At 44.4% G+C, this 17,022-nt stretch overlaps 1 protein-coding gene and 1 long non-coding RNA gene across 7 annotated transcripts in view; one reads left to right on the top strand and one right to left on the bottom strand.

The window, feature by feature from the left end:
- The window catches only part of RARB (retinoic acid receptor beta), a 932,180-nt gene that overhangs the window by 737,192 nt on the left and 177,966 nt on the right, over positions 1 to 17,022 (bottom strand). The gene's annotated exons all lie outside the window — the stretch shown is intronic.
- LOC137519718 (uncharacterized) lies at positions 1,065 to 11,657 on the top strand. Its single transcript, XR_011021095.1, has 3 exons — positions 1,065 to 1,289; positions 8,283 to 8,460; positions 11,478 to 11,657. It is a non-coding gene; the product is annotated as an uncharacterized lncRNA (long non-coding RNA).

Genomic DNA, 17,022 nt, shown 5'->3' with positions numbered 1-17,022 from the left:
ATGTAAATTTTATGCAAATAATATTCAGCTTGCAATTGGGCAAATCCTAAAGCCTTTCAGTTATGATTGGCCAATCCCTGACCAATTTTATCACCTTCATGTAGTATGAGGGTCAACATATATTGAATACTATAAGCAGATAGTGTAGGTAAACCCTCATACTACATGGAGGCGAAAAATTGGTTAGTGGTTAGCCAATCATAATTGAAAGTGTGTACTAGGATTAAGGCCTCTTTTCCAAACACAGTTGATTGGCAGTGAAATGCCCCATAAACTCTCACAATGTAACATGGATACAGAGGTGCCAGAAGAATAAAAATGTCTAAAAAATGTAAAATTTGTGTAGGCAGCGGTGGACTTACCTCCTCCAAACAGACACAAGATATGCCAACAAGGTTTAGCAGAATACATTTAATTACATACTCCAGGGGAAAATGCAACACATTTTGCAGGTATGGCCCCACTTAATCAGGCAATAGGTAGGAGTAGGTACAGTGCTGGTCTACTGTACCTACTCCTACCTACTGCCTGATGAAGCGGGGTCATACCTGCGAAACACATTGCATTTTCCCCAAGAGTATGTAAATACATTTGTTCGGCTAAACTTTGTTGGCATATCTTGTGTCTGTTTGGAGGAGGTAAGTACACCGCTGCCTTCACAAATTTTAAACTTTTTAGACATTTTTATTCTTCTGGCGCCTCTGTATCCCTGTTCTAGGTCCACCCTTGGTGGAGAGGTGTCATTCCCTATATTTCCTGATGTACAGAGAGCGACTTCTTAATCCTGAGTGGGATCAAGTCTAATCTCCCCACCTGTTATTACAGTGGTTGCCTTTGAGGTAACCCTGCTTTGTGAGGGTATTTGTATTTACTCTATCAACTTCATCCCATATTACCACTACATACTACACTATATTTGGCTGTGTCCCTATCTTTGTTCACAAACTCTCACAACTGCCTGCTGCTGCTTGGCAACTGCTTGTTGCTGCCTGATGATTGCTCACTGCTGCCTGGTAACTGCTTGCAGAGCACACAGTTGAACTGTCCACGGAAAAGAGGCCTAAGGCCCCTTTACCACAAGCAGTTGACAGGAAGAGAAAAGCCACTCAAATGGAGTCCGTCAAGATCGTCGATTTTCGTCCCCGCAAGGGGACATGAGGACGCGGCAGTGAATTGACCCTAGAATCTGCATGAGGCATCCAAGTTCGCCTGAAACTATGGGGAAAATCGGGATCGGAATGCTGCGTTTGCACAATCAACGGTAACTGACGAGTCCTGGATGCTTGGAGGTAAACGTTTACCGCCAACCGTCCGTGTGATCTGGCCCTTAGGCATCTTTTCCTCGAGCAGTTAAACTGTGTGCTCAGCAGGCAGTTGCCAGGCAGCAGTGGGCAGTTACCAGGCAGCAGCAAGCAGTTTTGAGAGTTTGAGAGGCATTTCATTGCCTATCAACTGCCCGTGGAAAAGATGTCGTAAAAGTAACATTTAACAGTCCCAGGTTCTGGCCTTTGTTACAAATACAGTGCACTAACTGTGCAACGGCATAAACAACAAAGTAAGCAAACCAAAATAATGTTTCCTAGTACAGTAATTCTGACAATTTTAATAAGAAAACACTGAGTTTATGTTAACAAGAATGCAATAGAAAAAAATATATATCTTCTGCTATAGGAGGGAACAAGGTACATACACACGTGATAACCTTCAGCCGAAACAGGCGACAACGACTATTCCATCAGACAATCATTCTGTGTATTCAGCAACCCCCTACAGATCCTGCTTGGGGATGGGAGTCGTTAAAGATCCATCGTATCAGATCCTTAACTACCCCTGAGCACAACCGATTACAACATTATTTTGAACTCCCCCGACTGATGGAAGCAGCTCCAACGTGCACTGATTGTCTTCCCTCCCCCCTTCCCCCCCTCAAGGCTAGGCATGTGTCTATACAGCCCCATTCGCCGATCCTGGATAGACAAATTAATGTAATAAATGGGATCAGCAGGGCAACGTACGGCATGGGCTATCAGGTGCGCTTGCACCCATAACACACTGCCATATGCATTGCCTAATGTGTACGAGACCTAAAAGAGCATTTTGTTGACACCTCTCATGAGGAAGCCTGAAGCTGGCGAAACGCTCTGCTCTCCCTGCGTGGGACGCCTCACCGCCCCATCTTCTACCCACAGCAGTATCGCGGGCCTGTAAAAGGGCCTTCTTTGAGCCACCCATGCCGCCCGGTCAAACCGGATGGGCCACCACTGCTTGGGTGCGTGAGCCCACATGCCCGCACAGTACAGCATCTACTGGTGGAGACTACATTGCACTGCTATATGCGGACGTAAGCTACAACCAATGTTGGAATCTATTGAGCTCATCACTGTGAGGTTCATGAGGCTGGATATCATTTTTACAATAATTATGTATAAATGATTTAGTCACTTCTTGCCCATTGTAAAATCTTTCCTCTCCCCGATTTACATTCTGACATTTATCACATGGTGACATTTTTACTGCTGGTAGTTGATATCACTGGAAGGAGGTGCTGCTTGCTTTTTTGGCAGTTGTAAACAGCTGTAAACAGGTACCGTATTTTCCCACAATACAACTAGGTTCACAGACAGGAAACTGCCAGGACCATGGTCCTCACAGTTTCCTGTGGGAGAGGTTTCACCACAATATCAGCCATACATAGCTGATGATCCATTTGTGAAAAGGAATAGATTTCTCATGTAAAAAGGGGTATCAGCTACTGATTGGGATGAAGTTCAATTCTTGGTCACGGTTTCTCTTTAACTACTGTTACTTCAGCCTGCTGAGGCTTGTTTCCATTGACACGTGAAACTTTTCTGCACAGCCCGCTGTGAGACAGCGCAGGGAAGCAGCCGCCTCTTCTCAGCGTGAGGCGGCTGCTTCCGTAAACAGCATTTCGGAGCGCAGAGGAGCAGCCGCCTCTGCCCAGCGTGAGGCGGCTGCCTCCGTGCAGGGCATGGCGGAGCGCGGAGAAAACGCCGCGTTGGATGCGGCGGTTAGCACGCATGGCCCCTTTGCTGTTACACCACAGAGCGGTGTTAGTGTGGCTGGGACACGTAGTCCCTCTAGCTTTAGAATGACGCGCGCGCACTGAGGCAGGGATTATATGCCAGCCAGAAGTGAGTCCGCTGACCAGGCTGGTCAGCTGACACTGGCTCCACGTCTCATTGGTCCAGCGCTTAGGGAGGTGCTGGAGAGATACCTGTGTATATATACAGCCGGCTGTTCAGTTGCTGGTTGTCTGGCGTTGCGAACACAACGTGGGAGCACTCAGACCCTTAGTCAGATCCTTAAAGGGACACTTAAGTCAAACAAAAAAAATGAGTTTTACTCACCTAGGGCTTCCAATAGCCCCCTGCAGCTGTCCGGTGCCCTCGCCGTCTCCCTCCGATCCTCCTGGCCCGCCGGCAGCCACTTCCTGTTTCGGTGACAGGAGCTGACAGGCTGGGGACGCGAGTGATTCTTCGCGTTCCTGGCAACAATAGCGCCATCTAAGCTGCTAGAGCATATATCATATACCATATAGCAGCATAGAGGGTGCTAATGTGTCTGGGAACGCGAAGAATCACTCGCGTCCCCAGCCTGTCAGCTCCTGTCACCGAAACAGGAAGTGGCTGCCGGCGGGGCCAGGAGGATCGGAGGGAGATGGCGAGGGCACCGGACAGCTGCAGGGGGCTATTGGAAGCCCCAGGTGAGTAAAACGCATTTTTTTTTGTTTGACTTAAGTGTCCCTTTAAGTGTGCCGGGACCAGCTGGAGCTGTAATCCTACACTTAGCTAGATTCTGTTGATAGCTCTCTGGCTTAAAGTACTAGTTTGATTGTGATTATCTGTCATGACCTTTTGCCTGCCTGACTATCCTCCTGAACTCTGATCTTGTACCTTGCCATTCTGATATCTGTTGCCGAACCCCGGCTCGTTCTTAGACTCCGCCTCTGCCTTCTGAATCTGTACCTTATCTGTCCGTGTGTTACGACCTGGCTTGTCCGACCTCGAGAACCGACCTTACTATTAGAGGCGGTTTCCCGTCCTGTTAACAATGGTTAATTTGCATATATTCAGCAGTGGTGCCTGGGAGACATCTCGAGCTCACTCCAACCTGAGTTATCGCAAATTCTTTCTGTTTTAGGAAAGCAAACTTTTGTTTTTCTTCCAGAGTGTCACTCGCAGATCATCCTTCCTACTCTCTCAGCCTGACTCCTCCCGCTTTGGAGAGTTTAGGTCTTCGGAAGGAATCCGTGCAGTACTCCTTACTGCTCTGAGGCCTAGTCCTCTAAGTGTTACTGTTACACCAAACACTACACTCTATTCGGGTGTACAGAGGTTAGCTGGTATATCGGATTATCGGTGATACTGCAGATCACTTATAATCTGGTATATATCTGTATTTCCAGTGATACTGCAGATCACCGGTAATCAGATCCTCTCTGTGCTCCACCGTTCATTACACGCGTGCCTTTAGGCATAGGCAGTACAGGCCATTGCCTGGAGTGCCATTGGTCCTAGAGGCGCCATGTTGCTTGCCCACCCCCAAATGAAGCCCTGCCCTGGACTAAGCCCTGTCCCATGGGTGTTCTATTACTTGCTTCTGCTGCATCTACTTAGTGTAAGTTGCAGGCAGCTGTCACCTCTGTGCCCTGTGCATCCTTCTTTCTCCCTTTTTGCTTCCTTCTGTCGCTTTTGTGCCTCCTTCAGTCCCTTGTGCCATGTCTGACCCCCTGTTTGTCCTTCTGTCTCCCTTTATGCCTCCTGCTGTCTCCCTTTGTGCCTTCTTCTGTCTCCATGTGCCTCCTTCAGTCCCCCTCTGCCTCCTTCTGTCCCCCTGTGCCTCCTTATGTCCCCTTTGCCTTTCTTTGTCCCCTTGTGCTACCTCTGTCCCGTTCCTCCTTCAGTCCAACTCAGCCTCCTTCTGTCCTCCTGTGCCTCCTTCTGTCTCCCTTTGTTCCTCCTTCTGTCTCCATGTGCCTCTTCAGTCCCCATGTGCCTCCTCTGTCCCCCTGTGCCTCCTTCTGTGCCCCTTTGTGCCTTCTTACATCTCCCACTGTCGTCTTCTGTCCCCCTTTTGTGCCTCCTTCTGTCCCCCTTTGTGACTCCTTCTGCCCCTCTTTGTGCATACTTCTGTCCCCCTTTGTGCTTCCTCCTGTCTTCCTGTGCCTCCTTCTGCCCCCTTTGTGTTTTTTTTTCTGTCCCCCATTGTGCCTACTTCTGCCTCCTGTGTTCCTCCTTCAGTCCCCCTGTCCCTTCTTCTTTCCTCCTGTGCCTCCTTCTGCCCCCCCCCCCCCATTGTGCCTCCTTCTGCCCCACTTTGTGCTTCCTTCAGTCCCCCTGTGCCTCCTTCTGTCCTCTTTTGTGCCTCCTTCTGGCCCTCATGCCTTCTTATGTCCCCCTGTACCTCCCGCTGCACCTCTGTGTACCTCCTTCTGTCCCCCATTGTGCCTTATTTTGTCCCCCAATGTGCCTCATTCTGTCCCCCTGTGTGCCTCCTTCTGTCCTCTTGTGCCTCCTTCTGTCCTCCTTTGTGACTTCTTCTGACCCTCATGCCTCCCTCTGTCCCCCTGTGTGCCTCCTTCTGTCCCCCTGTGTGCCTCCTTCTGTCCCCCTGCCTGCCTCCTTCTGTCCCCAATTGGGCCTCCTTCTGTCCCCATTGTGCCTCATTCTGTCCCCCATTGTGCCTCCTTGTGTGCCTCCTTTAGCCCCCCTGTTACTCCTTGTGTCCTTCTTTGTGACTCCTTGTGTCCCACTTGTGCCTCCTTCTGCCTCCACCAGGCCAACCAGGAGGTCACGAGTGCTGTACTCGGGTGGGGAGGCACAGGAGGGAGGACCGCGGCCACCCCCCCCACACCAGATGGTGTGTCCCCAGGTGGTGAACTGGCTTGTAGTGTATTATAGACAGTTCACTGGCCGCAACCCGTAAGCTCACTTCTGCAGCCTGCGGAGTCTTTGGGTTCTGGCAGGCAGAGCAAGGCTAAGGGAAAATGGTGTACAAATCCCTGCACTGGAGACTATTTGTGTCTCCAGTGCAGGGCTTTGGGCACAATTTTATTTTCCCGTAGGCCTGCTCTGCCTGTCGGCTCTGGAGTTTTGCAGACAGAGTTGCTGCATGAAGATCATCAGGGGAGCTACTGTGCGCTGGAGGAAGCCCGGGAGAGGAGTCTTCTGCAGGTGAGTAAATGTTTTTTTCTTATAGGTGCAGGCAGGTATCTGGGCTATTAGGGGAACTAATGGGAAGGAGGGGGGGAAGAGGAGCCCTGCCTATGTGTATTTTCTGGTGAAATGCTGCCCACATTACGTGTATTTTCTGGTGAAACGCTTCCCACATTGCGTATTTTCTGGTGAAATGCTGCTGAAATTACACATCTTTTCTGGTAAACCGCTGCCTCATTACGATTATTTTCTGGTGAAACATTGCCACATTACGATTATTTTTAGGTGAAGTGCGGCCGAATTATGATTATTGTCTAGTGAAACACTGCCGCATTACGATAATTTTCTGGTGAAATGCTGCCAAATTACGATTATTTTCATGGGTGGGCTATGTGGGGGGGGGGGGGGGGGTTAGGGGGAGGTTACCACAAGTTTTCTATCCTGGAGTAACAAAATGGCTAGAGGTGCTCCTGCTGCTGTGGCTATCTATTAAGCACTAGTTATTTGTGAAGTCCCTTCTCTGACTGTGCAGGGGGCATTGCATTTCTCTGCTGACAACCTTATGACCACTTTCGAAACTATATAGTTACTGTGTGAAAATATCCATTTGGAGAAAAAGTGAATTGCATATGGCCAGTGAGCTTTTATGTGAACTTGTATGTGAACAAAACAAATATGGCTGCCTTCCAAGTACGTACTATATATAATTACAAATGTGTTTTTTTTTTATCAGGAGTACAATTAAGCACTCAAACACACAGATGCTATTTGTTCCATCATTTGTTTAGTATGAAACAATGTGAACTATTAATTTTACACCATAAAGCCAAGACCACATATTCTTCATTATGACCTTTTGAGTTCATCTTAATATTCAATGTGGCTATATTAATCTCAAATACATTTGCCAACCCTTAGAGTCTTTGCGCAAAGTCTATCCGCATACCATACTTTATTCCATGAATTAAATTACCCTTTGTGCCAGCTATACACATATTCATAGCAATAAATTAGACTGCAAAATGCTCTTTAATATGTTGCCACCTAGACTTGTTCTCGCTTTTCTACTTCAATGCAGTCTTTATTTTAATTATGTATTATCTAGCTAGGAATCAAAGCATTTTAGGCTGCAGCTTCTGGTGTTTGGATGATGGCATTTTAGTTTTGCAGGCTAAAGCAGCATCAGCACCAGACTAATAGTATATAGTTCTGTTAATAGGAATAGGAGAAGAACTGGAGTAATCTGTTCTTTTAAAATGTAATGCAGTCTGGACAAATCCCAGAAGATATGATTTAAGCATTAATGCAGGTAAAATATTCCATTTATAATCAGCGGTGAGAGATTATTTTAAAAACCAGCTTCAGACACAGAACTAAGTACATCATCTAATAGCTCAGTAAACACAGTGCCCAGATATTCCTCTTTTGTATCATATTAGACTTTTTTATGGCCAAAATAATTTAAAAAAATGCAGTCTGTAAGAGTTGCAGATTAGAAAAAGTGCAGATTTTACACTGGGGTCCCAAGCATTGTAAGTATAATTATTATTTAGTTATTCAGATGACCAAAACCAGCTCTCCCAGGGCATCCACTGTGTGACAAAGCTGTAAGCAGAGAAAGCAAAATGGTTTGTCAATGGTTTCCACCATTCAGAGCACATATAGTAATCAGTATCACCCCACCACCAAAGAGCTAATGTGACTGGAGCTTAAAGAGGCACTTAAGTCACTAAAAAAAATGAGTTTTACTCACCTGGGGCTTCCCACAGCCCCCTGCAGCTGATCGGTGCCCTCGCCGTGTCTCTCTGATCCTCCCGTCCCCGCCAGCGACCACTTCCGGTTTCGCCATCAGGACCCGACAGGCACGGGAACGCGAGTGATTCTTTGCGTTCCTAGCCAAAATGTCGCCCCCTATGCTGCTATTGCAGCCAGGAGGCCGCAATAGCAGCATAGGGGGCGATATTTTGGCTGGGAACGCGAAGAATCACACTGGGCTGAGGAAGTGCAGGAAAGGGGTGAACAACAAAATGCGACAGGTAATTTGTATCTTGGGGGCTCCCTGTATTATGCATTCACCTTATAAAGTATATGTTTTATATTTTCTAGTGTACGTGTTTTTTGGTGGGCCGGGGTGGACACAGGACTTCTTGCCTGGGGTAACAAAAAGGCTAGAAACGGCCCTGTACATTTGGCAAAGAGGCCTTGAGTTAACAGCGGCACAACAGAGTGGACCGAGAGGACGCAAAGGGACCTCAGATAATAAAGGGGGCTTAAAAAGGCCTAGGTAAGTAATGTCAACTGCTGTCGTTTAGTATTTATATAGCAACGACATCGTCTATAGCACTGTACATAGTATATAATCTTGTAACTTAAAGTGGATCCGAGGTGAACTTTTACTCATTGCATAATTGTGTTCCTTTCCTATTGTTTATAGGGCATTCCTCACGCCAAATACTTTTTTGTTTTTGTTTTAATACTCTAATACCCAATAAACTAAATAAACCACGCCCACAGGTTTTCAGAGAGCCTTGGCAGTAGCAAGGGCTCATGGGAGCTCAGTCTGGGCAGGAGGAGGAGGAGGTGTTACTAGCCATTGATTTCAGAGGGGAGGGGATTAGGTTTTTCTTCACAGGCTGGGTGCTCAAGATACAGATAAGCCTGCCTCTGTGTAATGTTTACAAACAACATGGCTGCTGTCATTGTATCACAGGAAGAAATAATAATTTTCTTTTAAAGCTGTTTGCAGCTTTGCTGTGTAAACTATCTAAACTTTAGATAAGATATATAGACAAGTTACTTCTTATAGTTAGTTTTTCATCTCGGATCCGCTTTAACTGTCCCTCAGAGGGGCAGATAGTGCCCTGGCTGGGATTGGAAACAGGGATCCTGCACTGCAAAGTGAGAGTGCTACCCACTACCCCACATTGCTATGCTGTGCAAGCATGACCATTTCCTACTCGCAATAATATAAAAAAAAGTTTATTGATGCACAAAAAAAAAAAGAAATTCTGGCAAAGTATGTAAAAAATAAACTACTATTCATGCAAGGATTACCAGTATCTGCTGCCATCCACCGAGAACTTTTGGAAAGAAAAATATGTTGTTATTTACAGGGTTCCTAGTTCCTGCATTTTCCCATTGGTGTTACAACTGGGTGCATATGTGGATGGACACAAGTTGTTATGCTTAAAGCGGACCCAAACCAAACATTTTTTTAATTAAAAATATTTAGCTGCACCACTCTGACACATACAAAGATAAATAAACACTCCTTCAAACCTATGAGCATTTCAGTGCATGCTTTTCAGCCTTCTCTTTTCATAGCTAGGGTTATACTGGGGTCAGCCATTAGCAATTCCTCCATTGCCGGACACCATCTACTCCACCAGTTTGCCATAAAAATCCCGGCAATTTGAAAGGAAGGGAGGGGTTCCTCCAATAAATGTAAAATATTTTATCATTTTAATATTTGTCATCATGCAGCTGAAAAAAGGCTGCTATTTATTATTATAATTTAGAAAATAGATTTTATTTCTGAAATCTTGTATTTTTTAATTTGAGTTCACTTTAACCCTGGTGCATGTTGCAGTACGTTAAAGCAAAACTTCCCCACTCAACATAAAGCAGATCTACAAACCCAGAACATGGTGCTGCTGCACACAGCATCAGTGTGTGACCTGTTGATCTAAACGCCAATTTTTATTGCTTCAGTTCTGTTACTTGCCAATGCAGTGGTACAGAGGCGTCAGAAGAATAAAAAATATTGGTTAAAAAGTTTAAAATGAAGTAGGCAGTGGTGGGTCTACCCCTTCAGTGCAAACACAAAAAGGATTGCTGTTTTTAACAACAATATATGTTTCATTTACATACTGCAGAAGGGTGCAACACGTTTCGCAGTCTGTCTCCTAGCTTAGCTACTCTACACAGAGGCGCTAAGCTAAGAGACAGACTGCATTAGTTATATGCTCTCTTGTATTGCCTGAGGAAGTGGGATAACCCGCAAAACGTGTTGCCCCCTTCTAAGGTATGTAAATAAACCAAATTTTGTTGTTAAAAACAGCAATACTTTTTGTGTCTGCCCTGAAGGGGTAGGCCCACCACTGTCTACTTCATTTTAAACTTTTTAACCAATATTTTTTATTCTTCTGGTGCCTCTGTACAACTGCATTGCCATTTGAGTCCACCTTTGGTGGAGGGAACTCGGTCGCTATATTCCGATCTACAGAGAGCGACTTCTTAATCCTGAGTGAGGACAGGTCTAATTCTCCTCACCTGCCCTTTCAGTAGTTGCCTGAATGATAACCCAGGTTTGTGAATATCAAATTATACTTACTTTTGCATACCCACTCTTCCCAGTACATACTACACTATACTGGGCTCTCGGTGTCCCCCTTTTTAAAGCTCTGTTACTTCTTCTGATTGGCTCTCTGGGATTACAACGAGGGACCCACCGCTGCAAGGCGAGTGTGCTATCCACTTCTCCACCGTGCTGCTCCGCTTAACATTTCCTTTATACCTGGCCAGTGCATTTTTTGTGCGATGTTTTGCTCCCATTGCATTGCACCGCAACGCACAAATCTTCATTCATATCACCCTGTGGCAGATAGCACTGACGGTCATATGCATAGCATCGGTCCCGCATGCCCTTCACCACCCGTCGCCGCTTCTCGCCCAGTGATGTACTCCCTGCTGGACAGGAAGTATTTTATTGGGATTCCCGGGTTGCCAGTTGTATTTGTGTCTTTTGGCGACTGCACGCTGCCAACAAATTTACAATTTCTGCATCACCCATTGACTTCCATGCATTCCACCACCGCTGCATTGCCATGGAAGTCTGACCATAACGCGCTGTTGACATTGTGTCATTGTGCATGCAGAAAGGGTAATGCAACGCAATGAAACTGGCCTAGTGTAAAAGGGGCCTTAACATAAATGTTGCACAAATTGGTGGAAGAATTTGTGTGGCGGTGGGTGCAAACACTAGATACTGTTTCTGCCTCCTCTACTGCCATTCACACTCTGACCATACAAAGCCCTGAGGTTGGCTTCAGGCTGCTGCACCATTTAGGGGGTTAATGTCAGTTTCCACGTCACAATCCTACGAGGTGGCAGTGGCCTCTTTTCTTCTCCGTAACTCTGAGGAATCTGAGGACATGCCACGAGTCTTGAGTGTGGTATACGCTCATTTTTTATAATGAGTTATTTTGTTCTTTATTCCGTTTTCTTCTCTTCTTCTCTAATCTACTTTTTATGTTTTCTACTTTTTTTCCCCTCTCTGTATTTTTTGTTGTTGTGTACTAGAATTCATTCCTTTTGTAAAATGGCATCAAACATTTTCAGAGTGTCGTGACTAACCTGAACAACCAGCAGCAAATCTGCCTGGAAGAAGAACCAGCATCATACAGCGTGCAAAGCCACTGAATGTATAACCAGCAAAGACATAGAAAAGCAGCATAGACAGCTATACTATCCCAGGAAAAAGAAAACACACGTATAAGTAGATAAATACTTGTCCTAATTACATAACATATGTATTGTACTGTCTGTCTTTTGATTGCAGTGAATTTTTTTAGTAAATATAGATAACTGTTCCTGGCATTTTCTATATTTACTTCATCTGACTCATATCTAGCTTGCTTTGTAAATACATGTGAGCACAGCATAGATCGTATTTCAGTAGCTTTTTCCTTCTCAGCCTCAGCCTGTCAAACTAAACTGCCCTGAGCCAATTAGTGAGAAGCAGGAATGTGGGAGGGAAAATGACAAGCTTCCTTCTCATTGGCAATGTACTAAATAGAGCCAGGCTGACTGAGATAAGATTTATTACAGCAGAAACGTTTAACATTAGATTGGAATGCTTGTAATGCAGGGTCGGGTTGCAGGCTGCATAATAAACACTGAGCAGGAGTAAATGGAATTTGATTTTGTGGCTGACAATCCCGCTTTAAAGTGACCCTATAAGGGGAGGAACATAAAGAAGACCACCAGGCTTCTGCTTAGCCCTCACCTCATACAACAGCATTGTAGGTTGTATCCCGCAATCTCTCCAGTTTCGTCAGCTGCTCCTTTATGCTACACATTTCTTTTTCTACAGCATCCAAAAAACACCAGTGGCCTGTACTGCTGACAGAAGGCAGGGATGAATTAATGGTTTCAAGCTGTTGACACTAAATTCTGACTCTACCACAACGTAAATGAAGAGTCATAAGACTAGGATATGTTTTTCCAATTTTAGGTCTACTGCAGACTCTGCTTTCCATTCTTGGCCAACGAGGTTGGGAATTTATGTTTTTTCAATAAAATGTACATTTTGAGATATTTTCTGTAAACTTCAGTAATAAAGACTAGTTTTCTGGGTTACTGTAGTCTTGCTGACATCTGAAACCTGGTTATTCTCCCCTTACCTCTTCCTCTTTTTACCTTTTCTGGTGGTTGACATGAACATTAACTGTTGCTGGCAATAGCCGGACCCTGAATTATGTGGGCACAGGAAAAATTAGGTTATTAGTAGGGCATTATATTTTTTATATTCCCTGAGATTACCTAGCACATGGAGAGCTTTCTTTCTGCATCTCACTGCGCCCAAATTACCACGCCACCAATCCATACCTATTACAAATAAGCAGCTCTGTACCTGGGTAACACTGGAGTCCGGGAGCAGAGCAGAGTTAATACAGCTACTGACCTGAAGAAGCTGCTTTAGGCAGTGAAACGCATGGTCTTGTGCTATAATAAAGTTACCATTGAAGTTCAAAGAGAAAGATCTGAGTTTTTCCTACATTTGTGCATTGCAGTTGTGTATCTGCAATTGGGCATCTCCTATCTATTGATTGACATTGTTCATACCAAGGGACACCTACTTTTGGATTTTTTTTCCATCTAGGTGGTTTTTATTGGAGTAGCGACCGACCAGTCCCCACAAATGCTGAGGGGAGATGGCACTTCCCCTCATGCTCTTTTAGTTGTTGCTTTCTTAGCAACCCTCCCTTGTGAGTATATTATTACTACTATTGATGTACTTCAATTTACCTCAACATGCTACACCAGATTGAGCTCCTGGTGTCTTTGTGTTAATTTTCCTCTTCTTAAGCCTATTTCAAATAAGTTGCTCAGTAAGTGTTTATAAATCTCCTTCAACTTGTGCCCCCAACACCCCCACTTCCCCCGCACACACACACACACACACACACACACACACACACACACACACACACACACACACACACACACACACACACACGCACACACACGCACACACACACACACACACACACACACACACACACACACACACACACACACACACACACACACACACACACACACACACACACACACACACACACACAGCATTCCTAGGCCATGCCCCTGTGCCCTTTGCTGGCATTCAGTTGATAAATATAACTATTTGAATGTGTAAACTTTATCGCTCTCAACATAATAGGAATACTTGACATCATTTTGTATACATAATTTGTATGGAAGACCTGAGTTTTGTACTTTCATAAATCAACTCTTTATGTAGGATCTTCATCAGGGTTTCCTCATTTCTGTTTCAACTCTGTAATAGTGACCTTTAATGGTCTCATATTTACACTTCACATATGCTGACGGAGGGGTTTTATCTTGCATTCTCAAATTATTCTCAATGTTAACACAAAAGTTGACAACTCTTTGATGTGCATCTCAAAGCTGACACTTTGATGTTAACTTCATAGGAGAAAAAAAGGCTTTTATGTTGACTTCAGTCCACCAACTAACATTACAAATAAAATTTATAATTCAATAAATTCCTACGTTCTATATGTACCTGAGTGAAGCGCTGTGATAAAAGTGTGAAATTGTTATGTAAATTTGCCTGAAACGATCCAAATGGTTCTTGGTCCCTTTATCTTTGTGTTCGTTAATCTCATCATCCATGTCCCTTATATAACCTTCAAGGATGATAAGGAAAAGTCAAACTAATTAGCTAAATCTTTTTATAAAGACTCATCTACTGGGGAGAATAAAAAACATAAAATTATATTAAGGCTATGTGCCCCAAGCAGATTTTTTTATGCCTGTGGGGGACGGCAAAGGAATGGGAATGGGCTATAATTAAAATGCAAGAACAAGAGACTGAAAAAAAGGAGCCTGCTCTACCAATGATTAAATCAAAGAAAACAGTCCTTAAAGTGAACTTGAAAGAGGTTCCTGAAAACTGTAAAAATGGATGAGGCTCCATTCACAGCAGCTGTACTTACCCCTCCGTGGTGGCTACTTTAAAAACTGAGACCTCTCTGACTTGTTGCTAACCAGGGATCAGCTAGGGGTCAGAGGACTCATACAAACAAATTTCACTCTCTGAATTGGTGTAAGAATGGAGGAAAACATTAAATGGAAGCATGGCTGAACTTATACTACCTCTAAGTGAATGCATAAATACTTAAATAGGAACAACCAGGATTTAGAGTTAAGGAGGAAGAGAAGAGAAGAGAGTTTTGCTATAAAACAATTTATTACCTGTGGGACCAGATATGTGATTTATCTTATTAAGTGTAAATGATGTAACATACAGTAAGTAGGGTGCACCACAAGACCATTAAGACAGAGTGTAGCAGAGGATTATTTGGGACAAGGTTGGCTTTCTTCCAACATCTCTAATGTTGCCAAACCTTATCAAGATGTGCATAGCGGTGATGTAACTGGCTTCTCTTACCAAGGGTTAGAGATGATTGCTCACTCCCGTAGAAGAGGGGATGTGTACGGAAGAATGTTCAAACGAGAGGCCTTGTGGATCTTTTGCATGGGCACTAGAGCTCCACAGGGCTTAAATACTAGATGGGATTTGTCTTTGAGAATATAGTGTTTGTCCTCTTATGATGTCCCAGTTATGTGCATCCCTCTTACACATATGATTTGTTCCTCTCTCTCCTTACTTTGTAGTGTTAATGCTCCATTTTTTGCTTGTGTCTGAACTGCAAGATCTATTTTTGCATCTCGGCAATTTTTTAACACATTGTATAGTTTTACTTGTCATTGTTTTTAATTGATTGTAACGTGTAAGACTTGTCTGGAGTTATGGGGTACTAAGGGGTTAATATGTATTTCATCTCACTCCAGTCCACCTTTGTATATGTTTTTGACCCTGCATAATTTGGCATGCGAAAGCAAATGCATATTTGCATGAGCAATGCCTCATTATAAGCCAATTAGGCCAGATTTGTTAGGGTTAAACGTGGTGTTTGAGCACGCATAAATTCTCTTGTGGTAAGCATTTTCATAGTTGTATTCTTTGGAGGCAGGTGGTGGATGGTTTGCTCTAGGTGGTGTGAGCCCTGGGGTGAGCTGTCTGCGCCTGTCCTCCCACCCTCTGGAGTGTTGTGTGTAAGCCAGCCTTGAGCTCCAAAGCTTGGGGTGACCCATGCTTCACTCCTTTCTCATGTGGTGCCCCCAAGTTAATGCTCATGTAGCAGAACGCAATGGACATTAAGGTAAGTGCCTGTTTTTAATATTGGGAGGTGGGTGCAGACGGCCCTCCCCAGCGCTGACCATGCTTGGGGGAGTCGCCTGCGCCACCCAGCCCCCCCTCTGGGGGGTGCTGCTGTGGTCTCCAGGCTGTGAGAGAGCTTGAGGCCCCACGGGCCCCCCAGTTGTATGGGAGCATTGGGAAGCCTCCCCGTGGCGCTCCCGCAAGGCAACCGCTTTGCGGTATTGGTTTTTGACCCTGCATAATTTGGCATGCAAAAGCAAATGCATATTTGCATGAGCAATGCTTCATGATAAGCCAATTAGGCCAGATTTGCAAAGCCAGATTTGTTAGGGTTAAACTTGGTGTTTGAGCACGAATAAATTCTCTTGTGGTAATCACTTTTGTATATGCCCCTTTGTGGGCTTGTGGGTGGGAGTACTCCTTTCCCATACTTATACAGTATATGTTCTGTGGATGCCATTGTAACTTAGCTATGACTAAAGACTTTCTGTCCAAAACATGTCAGTTGTGATTTTGTAGACTTCTGCAAAACGTCCCGCAATAAACAGTTTTACTGGACAAGTGTGGACCCTTGCTTCCGCCTTTTCTTTAAATGTCCAGTGGGTTTGCTAACCCAGCCCAGTGCTGTCCTGGGACTGTGTGAGGTAAAGCGGTAGCCACACCTTTTTTCAACCGGATTCAAAGATGGTGCATTCAGGAAAACAACTGCAAAAGAGGTAAGTGAAAGTGCTGCTCAGACTTACGGATGTTTGTGATGTTCAGAGACATCATTCAGACTCACTTTAAAGTGAACCTGTCACGTTTTACAACATATCTAAATAAATGCTTCTTATAAAGTGCTACTACGAGGGGCCTACAAGTAACAAACTAGAAATGTATTAAAATCCTGAACCAGATCAACGACGGACCTTTAATTCTCTCTCTTGGGTTTCAACCCTATGTCTCCCTGCCATCCTCAGACCAGTGACAATACTGTACAACATTACTCTTAATGTTTGTGGGCAGCAGGAAGAGGTGGAGTTCAATCAGGGAAGTCTGTGCCTCTGCTGAACTTAAAGCCTACCTATCTGAATTACTAGCTTACACAAATCAGTACCACAGATTAAAAAGAGTACTTTTAACGTCAGTTATGTTATTCTAAAAGTGGCCACACACGATACAATAAAATGATCCGATTTTACAGCAATTCGATAAAAACGATTGGATCTCCTGAACAAATGGAAAGCTTTTTTTTCATGCGACTGAAAAATCCGATCGGATTTCCCGTTTTCTTCGATCTTTATCCATCAGGAATGCCAGAAATTTTTCTTCAATCTTTCTAAAGATTGTATGATGTGTGTTAGATTGTCAATTTGTTAATATACACACCCTAGC

The sequence above is a fragment of the Hyperolius riggenbachi genome, chromosome 5 (assembly GCF_040937935.1).
Source record: "Hyperolius riggenbachi isolate aHypRig1 chromosome 5, aHypRig1.pri, whole genome shotgun sequence".
Taxonomy (NCBI): domain Eukaryota; kingdom Metazoa; phylum Chordata; class Amphibia; order Anura; family Hyperoliidae; genus Hyperolius; species Hyperolius riggenbachi.
This window is presented reverse-complemented; position numbering and strand designations above follow the sequence as displayed.